This window comes from Pogona vitticeps, chromosome 2 (genome assembly GCF_051106095.1).
Source record: "Pogona vitticeps strain Pit_001003342236 chromosome 2, PviZW2.1, whole genome shotgun sequence".
Taxonomy (NCBI): domain Eukaryota; kingdom Metazoa; phylum Chordata; class Lepidosauria; order Squamata; family Agamidae; genus Pogona; species Pogona vitticeps.
In genome coordinates, this window is record NC_135784.1 from 252,971,305 (window position 1) to 252,986,304 (window position 15,000).

Here is a 15,000-nt window from a genome sequence, read left to right on the forward strand (position 1 = left end):
AATGGATGAGATTTTACACAATCAGCAGTTTTTAATATGGTGAAGACTTTTTTTAATGCTCAATAAACGGGTCCAAATTGCTATTTTTGAAACAAGTTTCTTTTACGGATTTGTATTCTTAAAATAAAGACTGTTTTCAGTGGAGTGTGACACCTGTGGGACTTTGGTGGAGAAAAGAGTCCCCAGCAGCAGAATGATATTTTTAAGCAACATGGGAAAACTTTGCAAACAACTAAGTAAAGTGCAGCATCTATAAAACACCATATGTCTAGGTCATGTACAAATTATGGCAGACTAAACAGTGCAAATGAGAAATTAAGGTGATTCAGGAAATGTTTGCACAAACTTTGCTTCATGTAGGACACTAATAGGAGACAAAATGGCCAGGATGCTTTTGCCAATGGAAGTTCAGAAAAATATGCTCTCTTGGGAATTTATGTGTACAAAATGAAATGTTTGTATACAAAAGCCGCCAAACTGAAGTTATGTTCTTGTACATTATCCTGTTTTCATGTCCTTCATACTATGGCAGATAGGAATAAGCTGTCATGGATGAGCCCACACCTATTCTTTATGCCAGCAATAATGATGGAAGTGATTACCATCAAAATATTAACAATGCATTTGGAGAATTGTCTGGGATGACAGGAGCGAGACAGATAAACTTATAATGAAAGTAGTAGTGTAATTTTATTTTGTTCAAAAACTATGTGGCCTTTAGGAAACAATTCTTGTGATGGATCACCAGGTTCAGGGAGTCCCGCTCTAGCCACTTGGACACACTGCCCTGCTGATCCTGGAGTAGGTGAGCTCAGGAGAGTCATATATGGTGATGGCTGGGGAACCTGCCTGGTTTCAGTATCTCCCAACACTCTAGTCTGCCATGATTAAGCAGTGCTTTCAGGGAGTTCCAAAACATCCAAAACATTAAGTGGTCAAAACTCTCACACCTTACAACTGCACTGCCACCACGCCCAAAAATTACCAACTCATAGAATCATAGAAAAGTGAAGTTGGAAGGGGCCTACAAGGCCATCAAGTCCAACCTCTTGCTCAATGCAGGAATACAATCAAAGCATATCTGCCACGTGATTATCTAAGTTGTTCCTGAATGCCTCCAGTGTTGGAGCACTCACCAACTCCCGAGGTAACTGCTTCCACTGTCGTACTGCTCTAACAGTTAGGAAGGTGGTCCTCCTGGTAGGTGCTCAAGGCAAGACCTCTGTTTTAGGTACGACAAACCATCATAGTGAAAAATCTGCATAAACTGATGTTTATATTTTATTCAAGATAGCAAAAAAGACAAAAATAAAAGTTTTATAAGTTTTTTAAAAGGCTTCTAAAGTATTTTGGAGCAAACAATCAATTGGAATCTAAAGGCAGGAGCAATACAGAGCAAACAGAAGAGAAAATAAGAAAGCTGTCTAGACTACCTAGTAAGTGTCAGAATATGTCAGCGAGTCTAAATGCAGCAGCCAGATTGCTGACCTGGGCTGGTTATAGGGAATACATAATCCTGCTCTTACAGCAGCTCCACTGGATTCCAATTCATTTCCAGGAACAAGTCAAAATGCTGGTTTTTCTAACCCATAAAGCCTAAATGGCTTGGATCCAAGCTATCTCAAAGACCACATTTCCCAATATGAGCCTACTTTCTCTCCATCCCACCACATTCACAGGTGCGTTTAGTGGAGAGGGCCATCTCTTGCTGGTCCCAAACTTTGGAACTTCCTCCCACAAGATGTCAGACTGGCCCCGTCTTTGCTGTCCTTCTGTAAGCAGGCAGACTTTTCTCTTCAGACAAGCTTCTCCTGAATGACTGGCTGCCTGAGTAGAAGTTTTATATGGATTGTTATGCCTCATTGCATAGAGCGTGTTTTTAGTGTTGTTTTTGTTTACCATTTCTCAGAGTAAACACGCTCAGTCCTCACTGAGCTGTGTTTGTGCATTTTTTCCCTTCCCCAACTTTTTGTGAGGGTGGGAATTCTGTAAAACATAAGACTACCTCCTCTTGGGATGTGGCTTGTGTTGCTTTGGCTGTACAAGGACTGGCAGCTGGAGAATGAGTTGGTTGTTAGTATCTGTGCAACCTTGCAAAGTCTTGCAAAAATCTCATGGATCTTTGGTTAAACTTAGAGATGGGTGCAAAGCTACAAATGAACCAGGGAATTTGTTGAAAATCACAAATTTGTGCATTTGGATTGATTCGGGTTTGTCCAAACTGGAGAACCTGAACTTTCTTGAACCAACACATTTTCGGTGATGCAATGAATTACCTGGCTCATTTCCCCTCACAGTAATGGGGTGCAGTGAGAAGGGGGCAGGCGGGGGTAAGCTGTGGGGGGTGTTTAGACACCCCCACAGCCTACCCACCGCCATCTTCCCACTGCTCATGCTGTCTTCCCACTGTCCCTATCTTTTCCCTACCTTTTCCTGCTGCCACCACCTCTGCCGCTACCATCTTGAGAGGAAGCTGGCTCCTGCAGGCTGGTAGCCTCTGCACATGTCCCTACCTCTCAGCTGAGAGGGGAGGGCCTCCTGCACAGGGAACCGGCAGAGAGCACGCTGGCTGCAAAAAAGCACTCAGTTTGTGGGCTCCTGGCTGGGTCCTTGTATGCATGCACCCAACGCTTAGCTGAGAGGCAGGCCACTGCCATAAGCAGCCGGCCTGCGGGAGCCGACTGCCTCTCAAGATGGTGGTGGCAGGACAAAGTAAGGAGCTGACGGAGGCAGTGGGAGGAGGGTAGGTGGGGGCAGGTTATGGGAGTGGGGAGGCAGCCAAACTTTTTTTAAAGTCAGCCACTGGGCTGTTTAAAAATAATTCCTGAACAAACTGACAAAGCAATTTGTGGTTTGTTCAGGAAAAAATTGAAAACTCATGGTTTGTGGTTGATGGAGTACTCATCTCTTGTTAAAATGGCATCAAATAACATATTTTGGCAAGTCCTTGCGAAGCCAGTCAGCTTGTGAAATTCCAAACAAATTTCTGGGGCTCAAAGAAACAGACATTAGAAAAGCAACATCTGATTGGAATCAAACATATATAGTACTATGCTAGCAAGATGTTGAATTACTATATTTAACCATGGATGGATAGACAGCAGAGGCAAACATTTTTTAGTATGTTTGAAAAGTAGAGAGCAAAAGCATATAAAAGAGAATGATTATCATTGATAGAATTAAGCAGGAAATGGCTTTGATAGCTTAGTTGCATGACTGTTGAGTGAAATGAAACTATGTTATAAGCAGATGATAAATAGCAATAATTATTATGATAGTACTGTTAAATGCAGCTCTTTAAGTGTAATTAAGAGTTTTCATTTTTGATCCTAAAATCTATTTTGAGAGTGATATTCACCCATGGGAAATGTGAAGCTCCCAGATATCTCAGGTATAGCTGAGCTGCTGTTGCTTGTCATCCTCATTTTGTAAAGTTATAATTCATGGCAAAGGAATAAAATGAAATGAACTTTAATGGTATATGATTTATGTTTTCAGCCATCCTTCTTTCAAATAGCAAAAATGTTCAAATATTGACTATTATTCATCTTTTCTTCCCAGTTCTTTGATATTATACTGGATTTCAAGTTAAGGTTGATACTGTACTTTGAACTCTAAGTCAGAAGAAGCAATTTCTATGAATGGACTGCAGCCATTCATAGAAATAACATAACCGTATTCAAGCGCTCATGTTAGAGGTGTGTAAATTAATGGAGAGGGGCTGTAGCTGTCATAGGCCATTATGGAGGGAATGACTGAGGCCAGCTGTTATGGTCCCACTTCCTCTTGAGTATCATGCATTTGAGACTAATGTTATCTATGTTCAGTGGAAAATGAGAGGTTTTCTGTTGCACTTCTACATATGGGAGTTTTAATTTTTTTAAAAAAATTATTTTTCTTGTATGTGATTATTGCAAGTCCTTGAGTACCCAAACTAACACAGGCAGTAATCTTCTAGCTGGGGAATTCTGAAACTTGGACTCAAAATAGTAAAATTTAAATTTCTGCTACCTTTCCAAGTGCAAGGCACCAGTGTTATTTTTTTCATGAATGATCCAACACCTACAGCAGAAACATGTTGCTGCTTCTATTTACTGTTGCAGACGGACGAAGACCTGCAGAAAAGTACTGATGAGGAAGCAGTACAAAGTCAGCTCTTCAGGTGTGAATCTTCGGCTGGTCCAAAATGCTGCACCCAAGCTGTTGCTTCGGGCCAATTACAGCAGGGCACACAATTCCATTGTTACAACACTTTACCAAGCATAGTTCAAAGTGCTGGCAATGACTAGACAAATAAACAGTACCCCTCTGTCCTGTTTCAAAATTTGTAAAAATCTATTTTTGGTTCTCTCAGTATTAACACCTGATGTCTTTCCCTCCTTTCTTTTCTATTAGAGAAAGATTGATCCTAGAAGAAAAAAAATGTCCCTCCATGCCAGAAGACAGCGAACTCTATGATATTCAAATACAAGCTCTAGGCTAGTTATGGGGAATTAGAGAATTCACTTTAGCTTCTACAGGCTCAGGTTCATTATATTGAGAGTTCATATATATTGAGGTTCAATATATTGAGAACCATGGGGGCGAATATAAAAACGAATCGTGATATGGGCATAGGAAGAGGAGGGAAAGGATCAAACAGGCTGGGGGTTGGCTTCTGTCAGGCTTCCCTCTTCTTCCTATGCCCATGTGGACATAGGACGAGGAGGGAAGGGAGACCTAAGCGATCTCCCTTTGCACTGGCAGTAGGGGTGGGGGATCACTTGGGTTTGAACATGTTTATGAGTAATTTGGTGAGAAAGGCCAGATTACTCATAAACTTGTTTGAACTTGCGTATGTGTTCAAATATAGGTTGCAGAGAAAATGTGGAATGTCATGAAAATCCTCCCCCTACTCATTACCATGTTCATGACGGGGATGGGAGAAGAATTAGCAGAGAATCTCATTATTATTAAACACATATTCCTATCCTTATGTACAATTTAAAAGCTCTGCTTGCACCTAGCCTATAATATACAGTACAATATATATCTGTCTGGTGTTAGAGATGTTTGGGGGAAGCCCTTCCTTCAGTCTTGCCATCCTCAGAGACACATTTGCTAGGCACATGTGAAGAATATTCTCACTGCTAAGTATAGTTGAAGGAACCTTTAACAAGGGAGACTGCACTTCTCCTTCTGTAGATAGGCAGATACCTTTTTTATTTAGGCTGGCCTTCAGCAACCATATTGGGTACAGCAAAGGTAGCTTCTAATCTCGATAGGCATGACTTGCTTTCCTTCTTCTTAACAATTTGTAATTTTTCTGTGAAGTTTTTAAAAAAATATTATTTCTCTTTTAAATATATATTTGATTTGTATGTGTTTTTCTTGGTTTTACTGGGAGTTTCCTTGAGTCCCCCCTCTTTTCTTTTCTTTTTTTTAAAGAGAAAGACAGGGTATAAATCTACCAAATCATTCAATTTGCTGGTGAGATCCACAGAAATGCAACTCTCCCTGTGTGGCATGTCCCACCCCCCTTCAATGTCCCACCCCCCTTCTAAGGGAGGGAGGTGATCTATTTGAAACAACAGCCTTTCTTCTGGCAGTAGAAATGAAACCTCCCTCTTGCAAGGACTGCTACCAGTTTTCCAGCTAAGGCAGCTCTGTTACAACGGTAAGGCTGGAGCCCTCCCAGACTGCAGTGCCAACATTCTGCTCAGTGTCTCATTGTTGTGTATGTGGTGTACGTGCATGCATGCAAGCAAGCAAGAGAATAGAGCTGATGCTTTGAAAAGGCAAAGTCCCACTGTGTGTATGAAAGCACTTCTCTCTGCATAAAGAAGCTCACTGGATCATAGCCAATGCAATTTCAGCGTAATGTTTCTGTCAGTGCAATATTTATCAGAACGCCATAAAGTATTCATCTGAAAAAAACCCTATTTATATTTCCTGAACACTTGTGTCACTTATCTCTCATGAACACAAAAGTGTTGTCTGACATAATATATGTGTCTCCTTATATCTTTTATGGCTTTGCATGTATAATAAAGAAGTATGTGGACTGGCTCAGGCCTAGATGCAGGCATTTGGAGCAATAGTCTTTCTTTGCAGAGATGGACAGTTCTCTTTCACTTCCTTGAGAAGTCACTGAAATTGGAAGCTAGTCATAGATTAGGCAGAGGGTTGCTCCCCATTTCACTGGTTGCCCAAACCATACAAGGCTCATTCATGACAACCTTGGCCCATGACAATTCTGAATGCTATCTCGTTTAGGTTTTGGGCCTCATTTCCCCAGAATGGAATGTGAGCCATTAACAAACGAGGTTCACTTTAGTTAGTGTTAGAAGCCTTAGCTTCCTCTGAAGAGGACGATGACTTCCTTAACATTTGTAGAGATACCTACCTTTTCTGTTTGGAGAGCATGCAGTGCTGGTATGTGCCTGCCTTAGAAGTGTGCACATTTCTGTTCAAACCTGTGTGTGGTCTTTGACATCTGCCAGAAATTGTATCATCCTGGCAGATTTCTCTGGCCACCTCCTGGCCTCAAGTACCTACCTAAATAAAGGGAGGAAATCTCAGAAACAGTAACAGCCACTCTTTTGTAATATGTTTCAGACGTACAGTAATGTGCAAAATTATTGGATGATGCCACCCATAGGAAAGGCAATGAAAACAAAACAGTTCAGATATTTCAAAGAACAAATTATTACTGGAAATTGTTAAAATGAACTAGAAGTGAATTATTACTTGTTTTCATCAAAAATACAGTATCTCCTTCTAGAAAATGAAACTATATACAGAAAAAATAGTCAAGGTTTAGAGAATATGTATTTACGAGATTATCCAGGTCTCCAATTGTAAGACTAAGTTTTGGTTTTTACATTTTTGTTTTGTTGCAGCTTCTTTATAAACATTAATCTTATTTTAGCAATTCAATTAATTCTGAATAATTCTACTACTAAAACAGTGCTTTCTTTTCTTTGGGCTGAATTCAGTTTGTTGTTATTTCCACAGCTTTAATAACTTAATCATCAGAGCTGTCACGCTTAGTTACTGTTCCTGAAGCCAAGTCCTGTTCAGTTTCAAAAAAAAAATTGAAGTCCTATTCAATGGGACTTAATTTGCCTTAAGATAGCACTTCAAGGACTGGACATCTCTTGTGTCTGTTTGGGTAATATATTAATAATCAACCAATAAATAAAAACACAAACAATATGCATGGAGAAATTCTAGTTTACAACATCTACAAGTATATCCATAAAAGGTGGGACTGATCCCCATGCAGTTGGGGGTGGGGGATAGTCATTTCCTTTTCAGTAGCAGCTGTACCCTTACTCCCTCCAATTCCCATGGTTGGTACAAGACTGGTCTGAGAATGTTTTGCCTGCCTGAAGTGAAGGGCAGAATGGTGCCTTCTACCACTAATTGTTGACTGGACTGGCAGATGAATATCAATCTGATAGTGATGATGGGACAGTGTTCCCCATGACATCTGTGCCAAAAGGCCAGTTTATGGGGCTCAGGTGAGGTTGTGTGGCATATATGGCTTTGTCCTCCAACAGAGAGAAATGAATTTTGGGAGGAAAGGCTTGGAAACAGCTGTTGCTTTATCTTACCTTACTCTGTGCAATGAAAGGACAAGCCCATACATAGGTAGAGGCCTTTTAGTTAGTGGCCTGTAAATTACATCTAGAAGAGTAAATTGACAATTCTCAATGCGATATAGTGGCTAGGGTGTGGGATCAGGACTCAAGAGACCTAGTAATGGATATTCATCAGAGGGAGGCAACGGTAAACCACTCTTGGGCATCTTACATATCTCAAAAATTGTATTAGGATCACCAGATGTCAGAAGTGAATGGATGGCACATAAGAACATACTGTACACTCTGGCACTCCTTTTCTGTGCACCATTTTGAGTCTCTTGAGATCCTAGCACAAATATGAGTACAGTGGTGCCTCATAAGACGAGCGCCCCGTTTAACGATGAAATCGCATCACAACGAACTTTTTGCGATTGCAAAAGCGATTGCTTTACGATGTTTTAAATGGGTTTTTTTCACTTTGCGATGATCGGTTCCCTGCTTCAGGAACCGATTCTCGCAAAATGACGATTTTCAGCCAGGTGATTGGCGTTTTCAAAATGGCCGCTGGGTAAAAAAAAATGGCTCCCCGCTCTTTTCTGGGATGGATTCCTCGCTGCACAGGCAGCGAAAATGGTCACGCTATGGAGGATCTTTACTGGATGGTGAGTTTCAAGCCCACAGGAACGCATTAATCAGGTTTTAATTAATTTCTATGGGCTTTTTTATTTTGCATTATGACGTTTTCGTTCTGCAGTGATTTTGCTGGAATGAATTAACATTGTAATGCGAGGCACCTACTGTAACTGGTAACCTATTAATCTCATTGCATGATGTTGATTAGTGTTATGGAGGCATATGACTGAGTGAATTATGATTAAACTAGTTTATACGGTTACGATATAGGTAGATAAATGTCTGATATATTCGGAATTAAAATGGAGGGGCCACATAAAGAGAAAATTATAAAAGATTAAATTTTCCCATTTAGAAGGGAAGCCATTAAATACTTCGGAGCCCTCATTTAGAAAGAAACTGAGTAATATTTAAGAAATATTATTATCTAACTGTCTTACAGTTAGATACAGACATTTAAATACATTTAAATAGAGTGAATGAAGCTGGGTTATCTGGTAATTTAAATGTATATAAGGAAAAAATAAGTCTAAAAGAAATATCCTGCCATGCTTTTAATTTTTTTTTTACTGTTCCGAATAAAGGAAAAAAATCAGTTAAATAGGAGGGATAACAAAAAAAACATAACCAAATATGATTCAGAAGATTTGCTTTCTTGAGAAAGACACCCTCTACTATACTTTCCCTCTTCTACTAAAATCATTCCCAGCATGTATTTTTCAATTCTGTCTTTATCTCCCACCAGGGCTATTACATTTTCCCTGTTGTCAGGCAGAAGTATAGTGATCAATCTCAGGCATTTTAAAATATATATATATTTCTCTGCATTAGTTGGCTTTTCACAAGGCCATGTATCTTACTTTCTGCACACTCTCCAACATTCCAGGGGCAAAAATCGGCACCGGTGTATGAATTTGTCAGGAGCATATACAGTACTTGAGGGTATGATGAAGAGGTGATGCCAGGCAAACGTTTGCTGTTAGCTTACACTTCCATTTATAGCACTGCAGGTGGCACTATTACAAGAAACTACCCTACAAACAGTAAAAGGCTTCCTACTTCAAATTTCTTCTATAGGTATATTGTTATCTTTTTAAAAAAACATGCATGTGCACCCCTCCTTCATTGAAACAAACTCCATTCTTAACTTGTAGAACAAGGTCTGATCAGGCCACAGTGACACATGCCTTCATTATATCCTGGGTGGATAACTGTAACATTCCCTATATGGAGCTGCCTGTGGAAAATGTTCAGAAATTTTAATGAGTACAAAGTAGCTGCCAATCAGTTATATTGGGCACAATATAAAGTGCTGGTTCTAACCTATAAACCCCTAAATGGCTTGGGTCCAAGCTGTCTCGAGGACCACATTTTTCTTTGTGAGTCTATTCTTCTGTAAAGATCATCAGGAGAGGCCTTTCTCTCAGTCCCACCACCTTCACAAGGGTGTTTGATGGGGACACAGGAGAAGGGCTTCTCTGTCGCTGCTCCCAGACGTTGGAACTCCCTCCCATATGAAGCTCGGCTGTCCCCATCTTTGTTGTCTTTCTGCATGCAGGCAAAGGCTGGGCATCTTTAAAAGCCAATTGAAAACCTGGCTGTTTAGGCAGGCCTTCCGTCCAACCACTACTTGATTCACCCTTTTTACCTTTTCCATCTTGAATCAGTTTGATTATGATGTCTTATATTATCGTTATATTTTAAATTGTTTATTTTATATGTTGTACGCTACCCAGAGTAGTCTATTGACTAGATGGGTGGGATACAAATAAATAAATAAATAAATAAATAAATAAATAAATAAATAAATAAATAAATACCGTTCTCTTCAATCAGGCTTTTCCTTATTGACTAGCTGCCTGAGTGGGGTTTTTAAATGGATTGTTGTGCCTTGTTGCTTTGAATGTGTTTTTGGTGTTACTTTTGTTTACTGTATTTGTTTGATCCTTTTTAGTACGTGTGCACTTATTGTTTTTAGCTTTAAATATTGTTTTCTAATGATATAAGCTGTGTTGGGTCCTTTTTAAGGAGAAAGGTGGGGTAAATATGTTTTAACGAAATAAATAACAAAGTCTAGCCATCTTATGGTGTTGTTTTCAGCTTCCTGACACGAACCCTACGATCCCATTAAGGTGTGTATCCAAAGTCGAAACTTTCCTAACAGAAAGGACAATGGATAAATACAAGGAGATGCTCCCAAGTCCCATTTAAGGACTGATTGTGATACAACATCTTGCAAATGTAAAAGCACAGAGAGAGAACAATGTGTCCCATGCCATTCAATAATAATCATGTGCTGTCAAGTCGATTCTGACTTACAGCGACCCTTTTTCTAGGTAGATAACACTCAGAAGTGATTTACCATTCTTTTTTTCTGAGGACACCCTGGAATTGCGCAGTTTCCCCAAGGTCACACAGGCTGGCTCTACTCATAGGAGACATAGTGGGGAATAAAACTCCCAATTTCTGGTTCTGCAGACAGATAGCTCATGATGAAATAATGGCTTAAAACTCAAAACGAAACAGAGGATTGATGAAATATAATGGCTTAAAACTCAAAAATGTATGACTAAATTTTGATGAAAATGCTATCAAATCCATTTTTAAAATAACTTTTGAGGATGTTTAGGGAATATGCATTAGGAAACCAAGAATTAATAAAACTTAGTTATATGATTGATTTTAAAATGCAGATTTATTACATTTGTTGTTGTTTAGTCGTTAAGTTGTGTCTGACATTTTGTGACCACATGGACCAGAGCACACCAGGCCCTCCTGTCTTCCACTGCCTCAAATTCATGTTGGTAGCTTTGACAACACTGTCCAAACATCTTGTCCTCTGTCATCCCCTTTTCCTCTTGTCTTCACAATTTCCCAACATCAGGGTCTTTTCCAGGGAGTCTTCTCTTCTCATGAGATGGCCAAAGTATTGAAGCCTCAGCTTCAGGATCTGTCCTTCCAGTGAGCACTTAGGGTTGATTTCCCTCAAAATGGATAGGTTTGTACTCATTGCAGTCCAGGGGACTCTCAAGAGTCTCCTCCAGCACCACAGTTCAAAAGCATCAATTCTTTGGCAGTCAGCCTTCTTTATGGTCCAGCTCTCACTTCCATACATCATTACTGGAAAAACCGTAGCTTTGACTATGTGGACCTTTGTCGGCAAGGTGATGTCTCTGCTTTTTAAGAATCTGTCAAGGTTTGTCATCGCTTTCCTCCCAAGAAGCAGGCGTCTTTTAATTTCGTGGCTGCTGTCTCCATTCGCAGTGATCATGGAGCCCAAGAGTAAAATCTGTCACTGCCTCCATATCTTCCCCTTCTATTTCCCAGGAGGTGATGGGACTAGTGGCCATGATCTTAGTTTTTTTATGTTGAGCTTCAGACCATTTCTTGTGCTCTGCTCTTTCACCCTCATTAAGAGGTTCTTTAATTCCTCCTCACTTTCTGCCATCAGAATGGTATTATCTGCATATCTGAAGTTGTTGATATTTTTTCGGGCAATCTTGATTCTGGCTTGGGATTCATCCAGTCCTGCCTTCACATTATGTGTTCTGCATATCAGTTAAATAAGCAGGGAGATGATATACAGCCTTGTCGTACTTTTTTCCCAATTTTGAATCAATCAGTTGCTCCATATCCTATTTTCTTAGGAAGAAAGTTAAAATAAATGTCCACTAGAGGGCCTTTTATTTTAGCACACTTTTTTCTTGATTGTCTTAAGCCCATTGTGAACCTTAAAGCCCATTTTAAAAGGGAGCTTTTCTATGCATACCCAGTTTAAGAACACAAGCTGAGTTTATAGTTTCCCAACTCAGTATGTTAACAGAAGAAGATACACATTTCAATTACTAAGTAGGAACACCAGAAACAATTCAATAACCATGTGACTCAAATCAGCTAAAATTACAATGCTACATATTGTGGGCTTTTTGAGAAATGTAGACAGGCCCTAGGTCTGATTACAAGATGTCAGCCAAAGTCACCAAGTGAGTTTCATGGTTTAGTGGAGACCCAAACCTGAACACATCTGAACTGGAAATTCTAATCACTACAGCACGTTGGCTTCTGCCCAGGCTAATTGTTCACATTTAAATATCTCATTTTTACTCATTCAAGTTTTGTTGTTTAATACATTGCTTTCTCTTATTTGTGGTATGATTATAAAGACCCTGCATGTTGCACAGTGCAGTGTTGGGAAAACCTCTGGCTTGCAAAACCCCTCTTTCTCTCTGTATGTCTTCCTTCCTTCCATTCTTCCAGCTAGACCCATTAGATCCACCATCCAGAAATGGATCCAAAAGTGTAGACTTAGAATGTTAAAATTCTGAGATCAGGATTTTCTTTTGAGTACTAAAAGTTATATTAAACTGAGGTTATTGTACTTTGGAAATATAATGAGAAGACAAGACTCACCAGAAAAGACAATAATACTAGGAAAAGCGGAGGGCAGTAGGAAAAGAAGATCTAATATATGAAGAACTGACTCAATATAGAAGCCATGGAATTGAGTTTGCAAAGCCAAGCAGGACTGTTAATGATAGGACCTTGTGTAGAATATTAATTCACAGAGCCACCATAAACTCAAAGCAAATGAATAGCATAAAACAACAATACAACAACTGGAAAGAATTTACAGAAACATAACACTTCCAATTTTTTTCATCGCAGTAATACAGTGTAGGAATAGAAAGGGGGTATTTTGTCACTATTACTATAGTGACAAAATATTGTGACAAACTATTAATATACTATTGAGAGTCAAAAGTCCTTCCAGATCTACTTCAAATCAGTGGCAGACCTACCAGCAAGCCCACTCTTTTACCTGTCCCTAGTATACGTAGTTCCCTGTCAGCATGTGTGTGGGACTCAATGAGTAACTTTATTCTGGGAAACAATTCTGAAATATTTTATGGCAAGCATTAATTATTACCATCATCCATGTGTTGGGTCTCTAACTGATCTGAACCCTGTGTCACTCATGCATTTTTACTTTTAGTCTATTTGCTGATCTCCTCTAATTTACAACACACTGCCTGGCTGACATTTACATCTGTACTACCAATGTGCTCTGAATTTGAATTTGAGAGACCTGATTCTCTGTAAACATTCCTCCCACACCATGTAGACATAAGCATCTCTATAACATCAACAGCAATTTAGAGGCTGCTATCAAATTGCTCCCAAGCCAGGGCATTTGTAACACAACAGAAACAAAGGTTGAATCTAATATTGCCTTTTGAGACATATGTGCTTATTATCTTTTCTGTCAATCTATACTGCCTGTATCAACAAAGCCTGCATTCAGTTTATAAACAGTCCCTTATTTATCCCAGAAAGTCTGACTTTTATCTCAGTTGTACGGCAATAAACTCCACTGAAGATTTGTTTCCTCTTCAGTAAATCTGTAATATCTGTTTCTTGTTTGAATTGCACAGGTCTGAATGGCATGGTTTTGGTTATACACAGATTTAAAAAAAAATATTCCAGTAAATATTCCAATAAATATTTGAATAAATAAATAAATGTTCAATAAATAAATATTCAATAAAAACTCTGCCCCCAGCCACCTAGAACCCCATGAGTTCAACAATGAAAGTGTCAAAGTAGTCCAATTGCCTAAAAACACAACTTCTTTAATTCACCCTCTAGATCAGTGGTTCTTAACCTTTTTGAAAGAAACGCCCCCTTGAGCCATTGAGGAAGTTATCATCGCCCCCCTCCCCGCGGTGATGATATCTTATTTATTTGTTTGTTTGTTTGTTTGTTTGTTTGTTTGTTTAAGACACTTAAATCCAATGACCCTTGAAAACAAAATTAAATTCCAAGAAAATGAAATGCCCCCCAAAAAGTAACATTTAATGATTTAGTTGCAAGTGAATTTTAAGACGCAAAAAGAAATATAAAAAGGGCATAAAAACAAATGCAGGATCTAAAAATTTCAAGACAAAAAGTCTGAAACTAAATTAAAATTGGAGGAAAATATATATTCATGCACACTGTAAAAAGGCTGCAGCCATCTTCACAGGTTTGGCTTGCTCCAGTGCCCCCCCTTCTGCTCCAGCGCCCCCACGCCGCCCCTTTTCATTCTACTGCCCCCCTGAAAACTGAAATCGCCCCCTGGGGGGCATTATCGCCCACGTTAAGAACCACTGCTCTAGATCACGGGGTCTTAAGTACCTTTAAAGCTCATTACACATAATACTGTATGGAAAGGATTGTCAACATTATGGAAGAGAACAATAATAGAGAGAACTGTTCTCACTCACTCTCTCTCTCGCTCTCTCTGTGTGTGTGTCTGTGTGTGTGTGTGTGTATGTGAACCAACTGTTTATGCTTTGTAAATACATTTTGGGAATATGAGAGTTATATATGGATTTTGAACTACATGGGGTACTTCAAACTACCCCAGTGTTGTTGAAGGGAGAAGTGCATCAAAATAATAAATAAAAGCCAGTTACCCTTTTGAAAATATATGTCAGCTAACTAGACTGAACATTGTTTGTTTACTATTAAAAAAAAAGAATTTGGAGAAAAAAACCCAAATGAGTGGGGTACACATTGTCTGTGGGAAATGATATTCTATAGATTTCAATAGGACCTCTTCCTATGTTCATCCATAGATTGCAACAACCTAAAACAAAATGGTGATGGCAGAAAGTGAGGAGGAATTAAAGAACCTTGTAATGAGGGTGAAAGAGGAGAGTGCAAAAAACGGTCTGAAACTCAACATCAAAAAAACTAAGATCATGGCCACTGGTCCCATCACCTCCTGGGAAATAGAAGGGGAAGATCTGGAGGCAGT

At 39.3% G+C, this 15,000-nt stretch overlaps 1 long non-coding RNA gene across 1 annotated transcript in view; it reads right to left on the bottom strand.

The window, feature by feature from the left end:
• LOC144586995 (uncharacterized) overlaps positions 1–14,354 on the bottom strand; it is a 120,229-nt gene extending 105,875 nt beyond the window's left edge. Inside the window, exon 1 of the long non-coding RNA XR_013542115.1 lies at positions 13,864–14,354. This is a non-coding gene — a long non-coding RNA (uncharacterized LOC144586995). The remainder of the gene's footprint in view (positions 1–13,863) is intronic.
• Between the last annotated feature and the right edge of the window lie 646 nt (positions 14,355–15,000).